This window comes from Aythya marila (assembly GCF_965140915.1).
Source record: "Aythya marila genome assembly, chromosome: 1".
Lineage (NCBI taxonomy): Eukaryota > Metazoa > Chordata > Aves > Anseriformes > Anatidae > Aythya > Aythya marila.
Genome location: NC_139042.1, coordinates 85,896,230 through 85,912,177, shown reverse-complemented (window position 1 = coordinate 85,912,177; position 15,948 = coordinate 85,896,230).

Genomic DNA, 15,948 nt, shown 5'->3' with positions numbered 1-15,948 from the left:
AGAACTGAAAATAGAAAAAGAGTGTTTGAAGTGAGAAGCATCATATAGTCCAGAATGATAGTGTTGATTGAAACATATCATCAAATATATCCTTTTTTTGTAGAAATATATTTAATTATATTAAGGAAAATTCGTTTTAGTGTATTTAAGGAAGTACACCCCATGCTTTTGGTTGCAATTTCAGTTTTGTTATTTCATGCTGAATTGCCAAGCAACATTCAGAGAAAGGGCATTAAGAATTTAATACTGATTATTCTATGGTGGTCATGGCATTTACCCAAGTTAGTTAGAAGGCCCCGGGATCCATGTATTTCTTTGTCTGTGAACTTCAAAAGCTGTTGGCGTATTGGCTCTACAAAACCTCTTGCAGCAGTGTCATGCTCCTAGCATTTTTTTTACAGATATGGAGAAAGGTTCAGAGCAGCTGCATTACTAGCCAGTGGTCACGCAGCAAATGCTTAGCAGAGCAGAGGTAAAGGACAGCTCTCTCTCAGGTCAAAAGGCACTGCATTCCTTATCTGCTACATTTCTCAGGAATCAGTAACTGCATTCCTGTTGACCTCAGAGAGCAGGGCTGAATTACCTAATAATAACCAGCAGAGGCACGATTCCACAGGGTAAGCTGAGCCAGAAGCACATAGGTACTAAAAGAATGCATGTTTACTACTGCCATCCAGTTCCTGCCTGTGCACAGTTTCTGCTGCTTGTGAAATGGGTCTGGTTTTTGTTGGATCCCTTCTTGAGTTGTCTGAGCTCATTAACATGGCAGAGAACAAACCTAGACAAAATAAAAGTGGATTGTTTTCTGCCAGGAAGCTGAATTGGCTCGCTTTCTGTGATGAGTGCCAGAGCTGGTGCAAGAGCAGAAATTTCCACAGCTAGGAGCATGGGAAAGGTTAAGAATAAGTAGGAGATGATGTGGAGGAGTCGAAGGACAGGATGAAATACCAGCAATAGCAAGCTTTTACACTGCCACTGCTCATGGACCTCCAACCTCCATATCATCACATTGAATGCCAGCTATCTCTCAGGACATTCTGGAGATATGAACAGCTATACTATTGTCAAGAAACTGTATCATCTGTTTCTGAGAACAACTTTGATATATCACTATTTTCAATTTTACATATATCTACATGAGATATCACAAAACTAATGTACCTCTGTCATGAAACTGATGGGAGAGCTCGGCTATGTAGCGGTGTTCTGAAGATTCTTCATGCCCTGGTTATATCCGAAGGCAAAATGAGGCCAGCTACCAGTAGCTGGAGTTTTAGGGGACTAGTAGATAATGTATGAAGAGGGGCTAAGAAACCTGTGTTTGCTCAGCTGTAAAATAAATTTGAGGAAACATTTATACTGCTGCCTGTACTGCCGGGTGGGAGGGTATAGAAGAGGTGGATCCCATCTGTTCTCAGAGGTGCATGATGGTAGGACAAGGGGGAACACACACCAATAGGAACACGTGAAATTATGATCAGATGTAAGGAGGGGCTATAAATAATAATAATAAAAAATTTAAGCTATTTATTTTTTTTTCCCTCACAGTGAGAAGTGTCAAATACTGGAGAAGGGAAGTTGTAAAATCATCATTCAAGATACTCAGAATGCAACTGGACAGGGCCCAAGCAACTCTGCTCTAACTGGTCCTGGTTTGAATGGGTTGGACTGGCTAGCTTCCAGAGGCTCCCTCCAGCCCATGTGATTCTGTGGTTCTGTTTTTTTTTTTTTTTTTTTTTTTTTTTGAGGTTCAGTCCAATGAGCACTCATATTGAGTACCCTTTAACTTGATGACAGGTCCATAGGTACAAGTCAGCTACATACTTTCAGTCCCTCTCTGTAATCTAGACAAAGAAATAAGTTGGAATATGAAGTAGAGACAGAAGAGAACGTGAAGCAAGTGCACTGATGGATTACAGATCTCAAAAAAAACACTAAGCTGCAGTTAAATAACCTCTTTCTTTCCTTCAGAAGTACTGTGTATCAATGTTCATGTGACAGGTCTCGAAGCAGTATCTAGAATATGCTTCAAGCAAACTGACCTCAGGATTGCTGCCACTACCTGAACCATTTCCAAAGACTTTAGCAATTATGTAGTGCTTCATAGTCTAAAGCAGTTTGATAAAGACATCTGAGGGGCGTATTCTTTGGATTTTGAAGATGAAGACAGTCCTGAGATCATTCAGAGACAGTCACTGATGTCACCTTTGCCTTAAATAGCCAAAGTAAAAATAACCTGTGTGGGGCTGTGTGTTAGCAATGGGACAAATGATATTGGAGAACATCTAAAGGTCTTGAAATACAAAAAAGGAGAACCCAACAGAGACCCAGGGAGTACAGTGATTCTTCTGTTTTAGAGACTGGAAGGCTGGGAAAACATAGTTCAGAGGCCTATCAGAGGGCTTTGAAGACTTGCCTAGGACCTTCTGAATGGATGACCAAAGAAAACATCTCTAGGAAAAGGAGATGCACAAGGAGATGTCAGATGAGGAGGTCTTAGTTTGACTGATGAAGCCAAGGGCTGGGGTCCAAAAGGACTCATTCAGAGTAGTGGATCTTTTCTGGTGCCTAGGTCTGACACTGACAGGATGGCACACACCAGCAGCTATTGTTGAACCTTGTGCTCTCTATTTTGGAGTGTCCTATATTCAAAGAAATACTGACAGACGTGTAAAACACAAAAGTTTCTGTGCATTGAGACAGAAAAAAAACTATCTTCTTATCTCAGCTACCTCAGTGTGGACATCAAAATGAACATCAACCTTTTAGAATATCATCAAAGCTGTTCTGCTGTGTTTATTTGAGAATTGAATTGGATTTGAATTAAATTTGGAAGATGCATAAATTTCCTTCTGAGATTGCCAAAGTAGAACACCAAAGCTATGCTTATGGAAAAAAAAAAGAATTATAGCGAGAGAGAAAACTCTCAAAATTGGAATCAACTAAAATAAACAACAAATAAACTAAATATAAAATACTAAATAAATAATAAATACTGAAGGAATGGAGAGGAGAGGAGAGGAGAGGAGAGGAGAGGAGAGGAGAGGAGAGGAGAGGAGAGGAGAGGAGAGGAGAGGAGAGGAGAGGAGAGGAGAGGAGAGGAGAGGAGAGGAGAGGAGAGGAGAGGAGAGGAGAGGAGAGGATTTTACCAAGCTATTGATGAAGTTATCAATGTCATCAATGAAGCTGACCAACAGATAAGTGTTCTTGTGGAGTGAAGAAGAACTGAGGTTGTGAGGTAAAAAAATATATAATAATAATAATAATAATAATAATAATAATAATAATAATAATAATAATAATAATAATAATAATAAAAAGTAGAATATCCTAAGGAGACCGTGAGAGAGTTGGAGTCAGTAGATATCATTAGGGCAAAAAGCTCAGTTACCCAAAGAGAAAGAAATGGGTATGCGGACTGTTCTTCAAGCACTGAATTTGACATTTTTGATGATTTGTTGTGTGCTTTCTGAACATCTGCAGAGACTACATGTCTCAAACATTAAGTAGGACAGCTAATATAGAGAATGCACTTTCCTAAAGTAATGGTGGAGAAGCACAGTGAAGACAAAAAAGAAAATCAGTTTGTCTGAGAGATGACCTGCACACCACACAGTCCTGATCGAGCAGAGGAACCAGCCGGCTGCAGTCAAGGAAAGACATGGTAGTGCTCGTGTGAACTTCCCATTCTCTAAGATCCAGCTGGATTGCAATCAAACTCAAAGGGCAAGAGAGCAGGCCAGAAGCAAATTTAGGAGGTTTTATTTCCCTTCAGTGACAATAAGGTAATACTTACGAAGCATCGCAGGGAACCAGCGCAGTCAGGTTTACATGCTGTATTCCGAAGCACAGGTGCTTGTGCAATAAGAGGTGTTTGTTACAGGTTTATATACACAACATAAAGGTGGCCCCACCTGTGCCATCAGCTGTGGGCTATCTCAGTAGGTTATTATGTGGTTCGATACACGATCAGATTGTGTGAATCCTGTACACTGGCTAGATGGTTTTCAGACAGCAAGTTCCTGTTTTTCTTGAATGTACCTCAAGACATAGTTTCCTACTGAAGTTTCCCAGGGTAACTTTCTGAAAACTATAGCCCACTGTAGTCATGTGCGGTATTCTCTCATGTTCTGGAGATTTTGCAATTTCCGTCCACCCAGCAGTGGTTCACTAGAAGGATATATTTATATAATCATATTGCAGCTCCTTGTTATTGACTTCTGCCTAATTCCAGTAATGCTCTTGGTACATTTTCAGAAGAGTGCTTTGGTTCCAGGGAACAATAGAATTGCTCAGGCTGGAAGGGGCCTTCAGGGGTGTCCAGTTCCAACCCCTCTGCCATGGACAGGGACGCCACCCACTAGATCAGGTTGGCCAAGGCCCCATCCAACCTGACATTGAACACCTCCAGGGATGGGGCATCCACAGCTGCTCTGGGCAACCCGTTCTACTGCCTTACCACCCTCTGAGTGAAGAGTTTCCTCCTAATACCTCATCTAAATCTATCCTCTTTTGGTTTAAAACTATTCTCCCTCATTCTGTTCTTATGTGATTGAGCAAAAAGCTGCTCTCCATCTATTTTTATAAGCCTCCTTTAAGTACTGAAAAGTTGCAATGAGGTCACCCTGTTGCCTTTTCTTTTTTAGGCTGAACATTCCCAGCTCTCTCAGCCTGTCTTCATGTCTTCACAGGAGAGGTGCTCCAGCCCCTTGATCATCTTCATGGCCCTCCTCTGGACCCACTCTAACAGCCCCACATCCTTCTTGTGCTGGCGGCGCCAGACCTGGATGCAGCACTCCAGGTGGGACCTCACAAGGGCAGAGCAGAGGGGCACAATCACCTCCCTTGCTCTGCTGCCCACCCCTGTTGATGCAGCCCACAATGCAGTTGGCCTTCTGGGCTGCAAGCACGTACTGCTGGCTCATGTCGAGCTTTTTTTGTCCACCAGAACCCCCAATTCCTTCTCTACAGGGCTGCTCTCAGTGAGTTCTTCTCCCAGTCTGTGCTCATGTCTGGGATTGCCCCGACCCAGGAGCAGCACCTTGCACTTGGCCATGTTGAACCTCATTAGGTTCACATGGGCTCACTTCTCAAGTTCCCTTCTGACCTGGATTCCAAAGCACGGGTGCTTCCCATGACCTGAAGTTCCCCTCAGGTCACGCACTCTTCTGTATGAGCACAAGCTCCTTAGGGGCAGAGTTGAGAGCTAGGGTGGAAACTGCTCCAGTTGCTTGGTTTTGATCTGCCCATTTGTGAGTAATTATTGTAAGCACATTCACTTCTAGCAGCTGAGTTGATTCTTCTATGCAATTTAATAGAATTCTTGTAAGTATAAAAGAGCAATTTGTCTGTACATACTCTTTATTGGGAGTATTAAGACAAAAGATATTAGAGGCATGGGTAAAATCATAAGACTAGACATTCAGATGATGAACATCAATGTAGCAGTGGTAAAATTCATCTACTTATTGCAGAAATAGAAAAATTACATTTCTAAGGACATCATAATGCTCCTATTCTTAGCTGACTTTGTTCTGTGTGAGATTGTATTTTTGGTATAATAATAATACAAAGAAATTTAATTGCTACCCTTAGCTTTTATATATTAATTTTTACATTATTATTTCATTTCTACCAGCTGAAGGCAACACACTGCTCAGTTGCATTTCTATGCTATATATGTAGGGTTTTTTTTTTTTCCATTCTATGCAAAAATAGTTATCTGGTTAATGACCAAGAGACTGCAGAGCATCTCTGGGTGCACCACAGCTGAATGTTTCAAAAATACTTCTCAGAAAACTCTTGTTCTCCCCACAGTCAGGGGAAGATTTTGCAGTGAATTTAAGAGGGAAAGGAGATGGGTATTTCTCCTGTGGTTGCCCTAAAATGTGCCTGGTGTTTGTGTGGGTAATTTTGCCTTCTATGTGTTGTTTTATCACTGCTTACTTAAGAAACCAGATTAAAGTTTTAACATCAGAATACATTTTTGTTGGATATCTTTTCTTACTATCTTTGTTTGCTGTAATTTGGTAAACAAGATAAGCAATAAGTAAATAGGCAATCCTACTGACACAGTGCATTTTGTACAAAGTTCTCAGATGATTAATAGTGGAACATGTGAGTCTGCTAAAACAAAAAAGGACAGAGAATATTAGATTCAGATGCTCAAAGGCATCTGAAATGTAGGAAAGTACAGTTGCAATTAATTCACAACAATATTTTAAAGCATGACGTGAACTTTGAAAATAAATGGTACTAATACTAAACAATTATAATTGCAATAAATGCTAATGATAAATACATGTAGATATAATACTAAGCAGTTATAATTATTTTGTATGTATAATATAATACATGTAATTTAGTAAATAACATTATTTGTGTATAAAAATATATAAACATATAAGATTTAGTATAATAATATACTATTTCAAGACACTGTATTAAAATAATAGCACAATATACATCAAATAGCATAAAGTAGTGGTCTTTAAGAGTTTAACACCATTCATTTTCATAGAATGATTTAGGCTGGGAGGGAACTCTCAAGGTCAGCACATTACCCTCTTCATGCTAGTCTCCCCAAGCTCTACACCTCTAGTGTGCTGCTCAGAAAACTCAAAGCCCTTTCAGCTCCAAAAAAGACACTATATGATTAGAAAATGCTTGTTCTTGTGTCAACTCCTTAGTCCATGTACACATCCAGTTACATGGTTTGGAAGTGTGGTGGAGGAAGGTACTGAACAAACTGAGGAGATCACGATTTGACCCTTCTTATTTAAAAGTGTTATAAACTCTGTGAAAAATAAAACCCACATTGTCATAAGTTTTCAGTTTTGAATAGTGGTGGAAATATTATAACTTGAATAAGTGAAAAGATTACTGCCTACTTGGACACAATAGTCTTTGAGGACATCAAGAGCTGATGAAGACTCTGTGAGTGATTGTGGCATGCCTGAACTCCCACTCACGCTAATGGGGATGCCTGAACTAACAGAAAAGCAGAAAGTTTGAAGACATTGGTGAAAATTTGCTCAGCCAGTATATGGGATCATTCAGGTAGCAGAAAGCCACAAGTTACTGCAAACCTTTTTATTTGCAAATAGTAGAATTAAAACATTATTACATTTATTCAAAGCAAAGTATCAATATTATCAAAGATCTAACTATCAAAGTAACATTTGGAAACATTCACTTCTGATTTGAATTCTTGGATACATTTTTCTATTGTACTTCTTCTGTATTTCTTTTGTGCTGCTATTGGATTTCTCTGTGATTGTTCATCCCTTGCTATTACATCTGGTTGATGGAAAAAAGATATCCCAGATCAGTGGGAGTATTTTTTTCTAAGATTAAAAACAAAACAAATCTTTTTTTTTTTATTTATTTTTTTTTTATTTTCCCTCCCTAGAGACTCAGTTATGCTGTTCCTTAACAGCACAGAGGGCACAATATCCAAACAAAATAATTTTTTTCCCACAACCTCTTCTTGAAAGACTTTTTTGCTTTTTTGCTTTTTGCCTCTTTCTTTTTAAAACATCACAGTAATTAGAAGCCTGACATAAATCAAAGAGCTCTCCCATGGCTGAAATGCTATGTTTTCCTTCTACACCTCAGCAGGAGGATTTACTCTTCATCATTTTGACAGCTGAGGCAGCGTATGTGAAACAGGTGATCCCAGCTAACAAAGCATGTTTCTCTTGACAGCCTGCTGGGCAGGAGAGGAAGGATTTAAGAATTACATAGCAGAATTAAGCACTGAACATTTCAGATGCTTTAATATTAGTTCAGGGCTATATATTTTGTCAAATAAAGGAGAGATTTTCTTCTTCGAAATGGATTAACTCAGAGAACATATTTTTATCTTGGGACCTTAGTTTTGCTGTTGTTGTTGTTTTCCATGGTAGTCCCATAAAATTTGAAGATAAAATTTATACCAGTTTACAGGAAATATCTCCTGAAAGAAACAACCTCCATGCTATTGTTCAACTATGCAAACAACCCTCATCAGATAAACTTGAACAGTCAGCCTTACAAAGAAATCTGATACGCAGCTGCTCCTTGAAGAAGAAGCTGCTGCGGAAGACAGATGAGAAGGTGTTTTTCCTGAATGTGTTCTGTTCTTCTGCAGGTAGGGAGGCCGGCGGATGGATACTGTGTTTGCTAGCCTGTCTCTGTTTTGTCGAGTCAGGTTCAGAGATGATACTGTTTATAACCAATTTCCCTGGTCATGGGAAAGTTCATTCTACAATTTTATGAGTAATGCTCAGTTTATTTACCACAGGAGGCAAAGAATGAGTAACTGGAATGTGCTCTGCAAAGGAAGCAGTTCAAGGGTGGAGTGCCTATTTCTCAGGAAATCTTGTGAAATTTGTCTTATCTCCCTAATGCAAATCTCAAGAGGCTCAAACCATTCCTCTCTCCTCTGTGTGTCTTTAAGCACGAGCTGTGCCATCTGCAGCAGGCGATCCTGATAACCTTCTGGGGTTGTGGACCTGGTGTAAAAGAACAATTTCTTCCAGCCCGCAGGTAAAAGATCTTATGAATTGTCAAATGGCTTCACAGCAGTCATTTTTTGGAGGTCAGGACAAAGTTTCCTTTCCCTTCATTACAAATGCACCTGCTGTTTCTCATTTCAGTCAGGTGCTGATTGCATCAACAAACATTTCACTACTTATGAGATATGTCCAACCTGCTAATCCTAAGGAGTTCAGTTCACCACTTAAAACAGCAAAGGGAAGAAATTAGAGGCTTTGATTATCTGTACCTCTCCTTTTCTTCATTTCCACAACTCTCCTCACTTCTCTCCTGTTCTTTCTTGGCAAGCATATCTGACCAGTGCAGATTGGATCAATCTGTAGCTCCTAGGGTGAATCAGGGTGCCGGCAATTTTTCCTCTTTCCTGGTCTGCTTTAAGAGCTGCATGTCAGATGGGAAATCCCCTTCTGTTGCTATGAAGAGCTGGTGAAACCCACTCAGCTCATCGCAGAGGTCCTATTGCTTGGCAGGAAAGCAGCAGAATAGCTGGGGTTATTTCTTCTCAGCCCTCTCCTTAGCCAGAGCTGACCAAACAGCTTCTGCTTTTCAGGAGAGCTCCTGCTTTGTGCTGGAGACTCACCTGGGGCTGTGGAGAAGTTGTGGGATTTGACTGTGCAGACATGGAAATATGCCCCTCCACCCCCCAAGTCTTTTCCTTCGGGTAATGTACCTGATTCAAACACTTTGGTTAAAAACCAACCAACCAAACAAGAAGCAAGTCAACCCTTCAGGGCCATCATCAGTGACCATGTCTCCAGCTTACACATTGGCTTAACAGCCTGTCTACAGAGCCTGGAGAACAGCACCTGCACCATGACAGCTTTTCTCCGCCCTCCAGAGCCTGTGAGCAGCAAGTGAGCTGCTTTATGGCAGAGGAGGGGGCAGCTTTGCCTGCACATACAGTAACAGCAGGCTCAAAGAGCAAAGTTCAGACACGAGGCTAGATCTAAACTGCCGTGGCCATTTCATCATGTATTGTGCCTGGATGAGTCTGAGGTGTTGTGAAATATTTCTTACTTACTCGTGACAGTGAAACTGTAGCAGAATGTCAATTGTGCTCTGGTACCAAGTGCTCCTTTGCCTGGCACCTGGGTGTATGGAATTGGCTGACGTTGCATGAGAGGCTGCTCAGTTTTATGATGATATTGAAGCACCTTTGATTTCTGATGATTCATCTAGTTCTTTCTTAAAGAAAATCATTACCAAGTCATTAAGATGCCAACTACCTAGCACAAAACAAAAGAAAAACAGCAGATTATTAAAAAAAAAAAAAAAAAAAAGAAAAGAAAAAGAAAAAGGAAATAACCAAATTCGCCTGAAACACAGTCCTACATTTTTCAATACTTTTAGAATGCCAAGAACAATAAATACAAATATTCTTTAATACTGACTTTGGAGTTAAACTTTTCAGCTTGGTAGGTGCTATTCCTATTTTCCTGTCTTCACAATTGCCTTTTCTTAAAACAAACAAACAAACAAACAAAAAAGAGAGCAATTGTGTCGTGTATGTTGTGCTAAACATCCCCAATTCCTAAACTCTCTTTTTGGTTTATTGATGACAGAACCCAAACTTGTTCCAGTATTTCCTGTGACTATGGAAATTACTTGGTCTGTGGCCTTCTCCTTTGGTTAGCTTTCACTTAGATTTCAGTTTTGTTTAGTGACTTCTGAAATCAGTAGAGGTTGTTTCCCTTTTGTGTAACCAAATCCACAAGATTGTCTTTTTTTTTTTTTTTTTCCCCTGAAAATGTCATGTGAACTAATGCTTGCTATTAAGTGATTTTATGAGTTGAGAAAATGAGCCATCAATATTTACAGGTCTCACTCAGGGATACATAGGAACTCAAGAGCAATGTGGTCAGTATTGCCTGAATTGTCCAATACTCAAAGTTGCTTTAAGCATAACAATCTTCCTTTGCCTTTAGTGTCCATTCTTCTCTTTTGTGATTGTTCTGTTACCTCTCTGTCTAGTTTCATATCCAGCTTTTATCTATTGTACTGCTGTGCTTACAGCCCTATGTACTGGTGTATTTAATCAATGTGCTTTCACACATCACTGTTACTTTATGCTGCAGTGGCAGCAAATATTTCCAGAGAAGTATCTATTGTCTTTTGTACCAAATACTGTATCTTCCTCCTTCCTCCTTCCTCCTTCCTTTTTATAATCCCAGACCAGTTGAGGCTGGAAGGTGCCTCTGGAGCTTGCCTGGTCCAAGCTCTGCTCAGGGCTCTGCAGTGAGACTTGACTGCATGGAGCTGTCCCGTCGGGTTTTGAACACCTCCAGGGATGGAGACTCCACTGCCTCTCTGGGCAACCTGTTCCCATTGGAGGACCTTCACAGGAGAAGAGTGCTGCTTTTTTTTTTTTTAATGTGAAATTTCCTGTATTTCAGTTTGTGCCAATGCCTCTTGTCCTGTCACTGGGTAACACCGAGAAGAGTCTAGCTCTGCTGTCTTTACTCCCTCTGCCAGGTATTTATGCACGTGAATAAATCCCCCTGAGCTTTCTCTTCTCCAGGCTGAGCAGTCTCAGCTCTCACAGCCACTCCTCTTAAGTCTGGTCCCTCAATCATCTTTGTGGCCCTGCACTGAACTTGCTGCAGTAGGTACTGGGGATCTTGTACTGAGCATCCGCACCCTGGACCTAGCACTGCAGGTGTGTCTCACCAGGCCTAGCAGAGGGCAAGGATCAGCTCTCAATCTGCTGGCAATGTTTTGCCTAGTGCAGCACAGGATGTTATCGACCTTCTTTGCCATGAGGACACATTGGTGGCTCAAATATATGTATATATATATTAATTTAAAATGTTTTATCTTATTCCTAAATCTTTGCATTGTTTCTGTCCCAGTCTTCCTGAAAATGTAACTTACTGTTTTCCACTTCCAAGCAAATATATTTCTTGTTTTCAGAAACCACAGTGGATGCATTTTTCTTACATTTCTTTCCTCTTATTTATGCAACTAAAAAGCCTTTTGCTCTCAGCTTTCCTTGCAAAATCTCAGTTAGAGACTCCACCTGAAAAAGCTTCTTTGCTTCTCTATGCCCATATCATTGCTTGATTTTTTTTTTTTTTCCTGCTCCTTGGCAACAATCATCAAAAAATCAGCTCTGCGGTCTTTCCTCAGCTTTCCTCCTGCTTTTCAGACCCTTGCCATTCCTTCCACTCACCCGCTCTGCCACGTCTCATGCCCTTGGGTATCTCTTCAGCAGCAAACCGCAGTGGTCATAGTTTCTTTGCTAGCAAGTGGAGCTGGTGGTTTGCCTGCAGTTGTTTCAGCTTATGATTTTTGCTGCCTTTCCTTTTCTTGTATGTTTGTGGCACTGGTGCCCAAGGATGCCTGACTCTAACAAAACCACAGGCAATGCTTTTCTGGGATCTGGTTTATATGGACCAAAGTATGGGAGTGTTTTCTATTACTACTTCTTAAAAGTATTCAGTGGGTCCACTGCTTTTTCTGTTACAGCTCCCAAATTTCCCCAATCATCTCTGTTGTAAACCTCCTGAAGACAGTGCCTGAATTTAGACATAATTTTCAGTTGAATTTTATTACTAGAGAATCTGAGATAGTTGAAAAAGTGTATTTTCTTGGTTACCAGAAAGATGTAAGAATAAGAAGTGAAGGATGTAATAATCAGAGTTAAAGCAAAAGCCAGTACTTGAGAAAAAGATACATGAAATACATCCAGCTGCCACTGGATGGCTCTGCTTGGACGGTGCACACGTGTGCCAATACAACTAACATAACCAGACCACTGCAATACCTCCTGGGTTTCTGTGATTTTTGTGGGATTTTGATAGATTATCAAAAAATCTCTTATTAGCAGCCTGAGTGTTTTCAACTTCATTGTGTTACACTGATGTATTCTAAAAAAAAAAAAAAAATGTGAAAAGAAGAAAAAAAAATCTGTTGCACGGTCCCGTTTTCCAGTTAAAAGCTCTTTCCCTGACAACTTGAAGCCTCAGCAGTAATGACTAGTTGTCACTAAACCAAGAAGTAATTCAGCAGCATAAGGCGTGATTTATTCTTAACAAAGAATCAATACAAGCATCAGAATTAGAGTGTGTATCATGTGGCACGATTTCATACAGATAGGCAGTATTCCAGCCGGTCTGTACTGCTTCTGGATATAACACAAAAGTTTTATAATATAATTAACTGGCTCCCACCTTGAAATTACACAGCTAATCTTGGCTCATCCCAGAAAGTCCACCTAACCAGAGTGGAAATCTGATCAGAAGAAAGCCAGCAAGAAAGCTATGGATGTCGTAGTGAGCTGGTCCTGCAGAGATGAATAGCCTTCCTTGTCCTCAAGGCACAGACAGGTGAAACAAGCTTCTCTTCTTACAGCTGGGATTTGCTGAAGCTTAAGCCTGTTAAATCTGGAGACCTGCTGAGAAGGGAAGCCAGAGCTCACCCAAAGGAAAAAATCAGAAAAAGGTTCCTGGGGGGAGAAAGCCAAGGGGAGGAGGGAACAGAAGGCTACACCCTGCTCTGGCCACATTGATAAAATAATGTCCTCTGCCTAGGACCATGCTGTTGGCTGCAGGAATCTCCCTCTAGACACTATATTTTAAAAATTCTTTTTAAATGAAAGGTGCAACTACTTCCCAAGCAGCAGAAAGCATTTCCTCCCATGTCTACTGGTTAGTCTTATCAGAAATCTAATGATGATGCTTTTCTATCTGGTACATAGGACATAATTAGCTGCAACTTAATTAAGTGAGCAGATAGGAGTAGCCATTTTGGACTTGTGAAGCAAAAATTGCATTATAACACCCTGTGTTCAAAGAAGCAGGGATTCCTGCAGTAGAAAATGATCTGGCACTATGGAGCTGAGATACAGGCTCAAGCACTTTTTATTCTGCAGTTACATCTAAATGCAGTGATCTGTAATGGCTGCTTAATTTGTTTACCACCTGAAGTACATTTTCTACTCATACTGAGATTTACATTTGAAAGTGTAGGGACTTACAAAAGAATCATGTGTTCTGGGGAAAAATCCAGGCAAACAAAAAGCACTGCTAAGTTTTCCCTTTGAAACTGCACTTTAAAAAAAAATGGGCTAGGCTTACCACAACACAAATTCTATGAAAGGAGCAGAACTGGTGTCTTTGTACTCTGGAAAGCTTAACAAATGAGCCCAGAAGACTGCTAAGGAAACCTGGAAGGTACAAGTGCAAGCAAAGATGTGTAGCTGCTGATAACCCATTTAGTCAAGCAGGCTGCTGAGTTGGGCAGGAATAAGGTACGTTGCTGAAAGAAGGTGCAGTTTGCACTCTGTCCAGCACAGTTTCAAGCTGCTCTCTGCTGCTGATTGAAGAGCTATGATGTGTTTCACGGTATTTACTGTGTACACCAGTAATTCAGTACATATATGTCTATGTACTTACACATTGCGGATCCCCTTTTAGCCTCATTGTTATCTGATGCTAGAGAGATGTAAAAAAGCAGATGACATTTAGATTATGTTTTGTTCAAAGACATTAATTTATAAATTGTTGTACTATTAATTAAAAAAGAAAAAAAAAAGAAAAGAAAAAAAAATGTTTTTTTGCCAGACCTTGGCAATGGAAAGAGGCTGATCAGCCCTATACAATACTTTTTTTTTTTTTTTTTTTTTTTTTTTTTTTTGTGTGTTTTACAAGCACTGTGCTTCATACACTCCGGACTAAATAACAGTGCTTATATGATCATGTGCCCATACATAGTTGTGCACAGAAAGCACATCATGCTCTCTGCTGTCAGTGGTATCACCTGTGCAATAAGGTACTTTATCTGGAATGCACCGGTGCAGCATTATTTATGGTCTTTGTAAAAAAAAAATAGGTAGAGCGATTTGACCACTAAAGATAAAAATAAGATTGTGAATGAAGACAGGTTGAGAAAGATTTTGGAAGTGTGACAACAGCAATCATCCAGTTCATGTAAAGTATGAGAGCAGAAAAGAGCATACACTGAAAAGACTCCATCAGCTGGCTGTGCATTCCTAGCAAGGCTAATGCTGGGAACAGACAGTATAACAGCTTCAATACACTATGTCCAACATTGCTGCCCTTTCTCAAAGCAAACTCCTATTGAAGATTTTATCACAGGGTGCAATGATCTTGCTTGTAATTTTCTTAGATAAAAGGCCTTGTTTTTCTTTTTGACTTGCACAGAGTTTGAACCTGTAGAATTTTTATTGACTAGAAAGAGCATGTAAGTCAGCAAATAGTTCGCTTGTCACTGAAGTACAAAAAGCAAGTCACAATGCAACAAGAATCAGGAAGGACATGGTCCTTGCCTCTGCAGATAACTAAAAGATCTAGTAGTCATTTGCATGATGAAACAGCTATTTTATTTTTAAGCATGTAATATCAAATGCTGGGTGCCTAACGTAACCTCGCAAGGTGTGCCAAAGGTGCTGCCCCGCCTTGCTGGGGGGCTGCTGGCAGCAAGCCTCTGGGGACCCAGTGCAGCCAGACCTCTCCATGCTGTGGAGGGAAACACAACCACTTTGCTACAGCAAGAAGCAGGAATCATTCATCATCAATTTTTTATGACGAAGTACTGATTGTGTTATCTCTTTCCCATACCCACTTCCCTTCCAAAGACCGAAAGGATTCAAAATATCCCCTTTGTCATATTGCGTAAAGTAATTATATGCTAGGTGATAATCTTAAGGTGTTGTCCTAAACCTTTTTAAATTCCAAAATTCCTAGTTAATGGCATTGACCTACCAAACAGGGGTAGAGCTAAAATTGCCTGACAACGTGTTGGAGCTTACTGCATCATGTTTACCTGCTTGAATATATACACAATAAAATCTATTTATTTTATTTATTTTATGCATTTATTCCTACTTCTAATTTTAAGAAAAAGCTCTGGAATATGGGTCCTCCCAAAGGCTCCCCAGTTACAATTTCTGGTACAGACATTTCACATACAACTGGCAGGCAGCTGCCTTTGTGCTGCTTGACAGAACAGGCTCAGGCTACGCAGAGATTTATACTTAACCTCCACGGTGCAGCCATGATGTGGTACAGAAGGAAATCCAGCCCTCTCTCTTATGTTTATAGCAGTGTAGCTTTATCACTTATTATTGAACCACACTAACTGAATGGCATCGGTGGATGAGGTTTTCTTCATGAAGACGTGATAAACTGTCCTGTAATATCTTATAGATGAGCCTCTTGACAGCATTTTCCTGCTCTGCCTACATCAGCCAGTACTGCATCACAGTCAGAGCAGATGTGGACAGCAAAACAGCTGGTGTTGAAACCATGAAACCATGGTATGTGTGTTTTGGGGAAGTTATTTTGGATTACCTCTATTGTGGTCCGATGAGGAAATTTGCCTGTGGGAAGTTTCAAGTATGGTCCTGGTTTGTGTCCTCCTGGCTGAGTTTCATCCATGGGGAATCCTGTT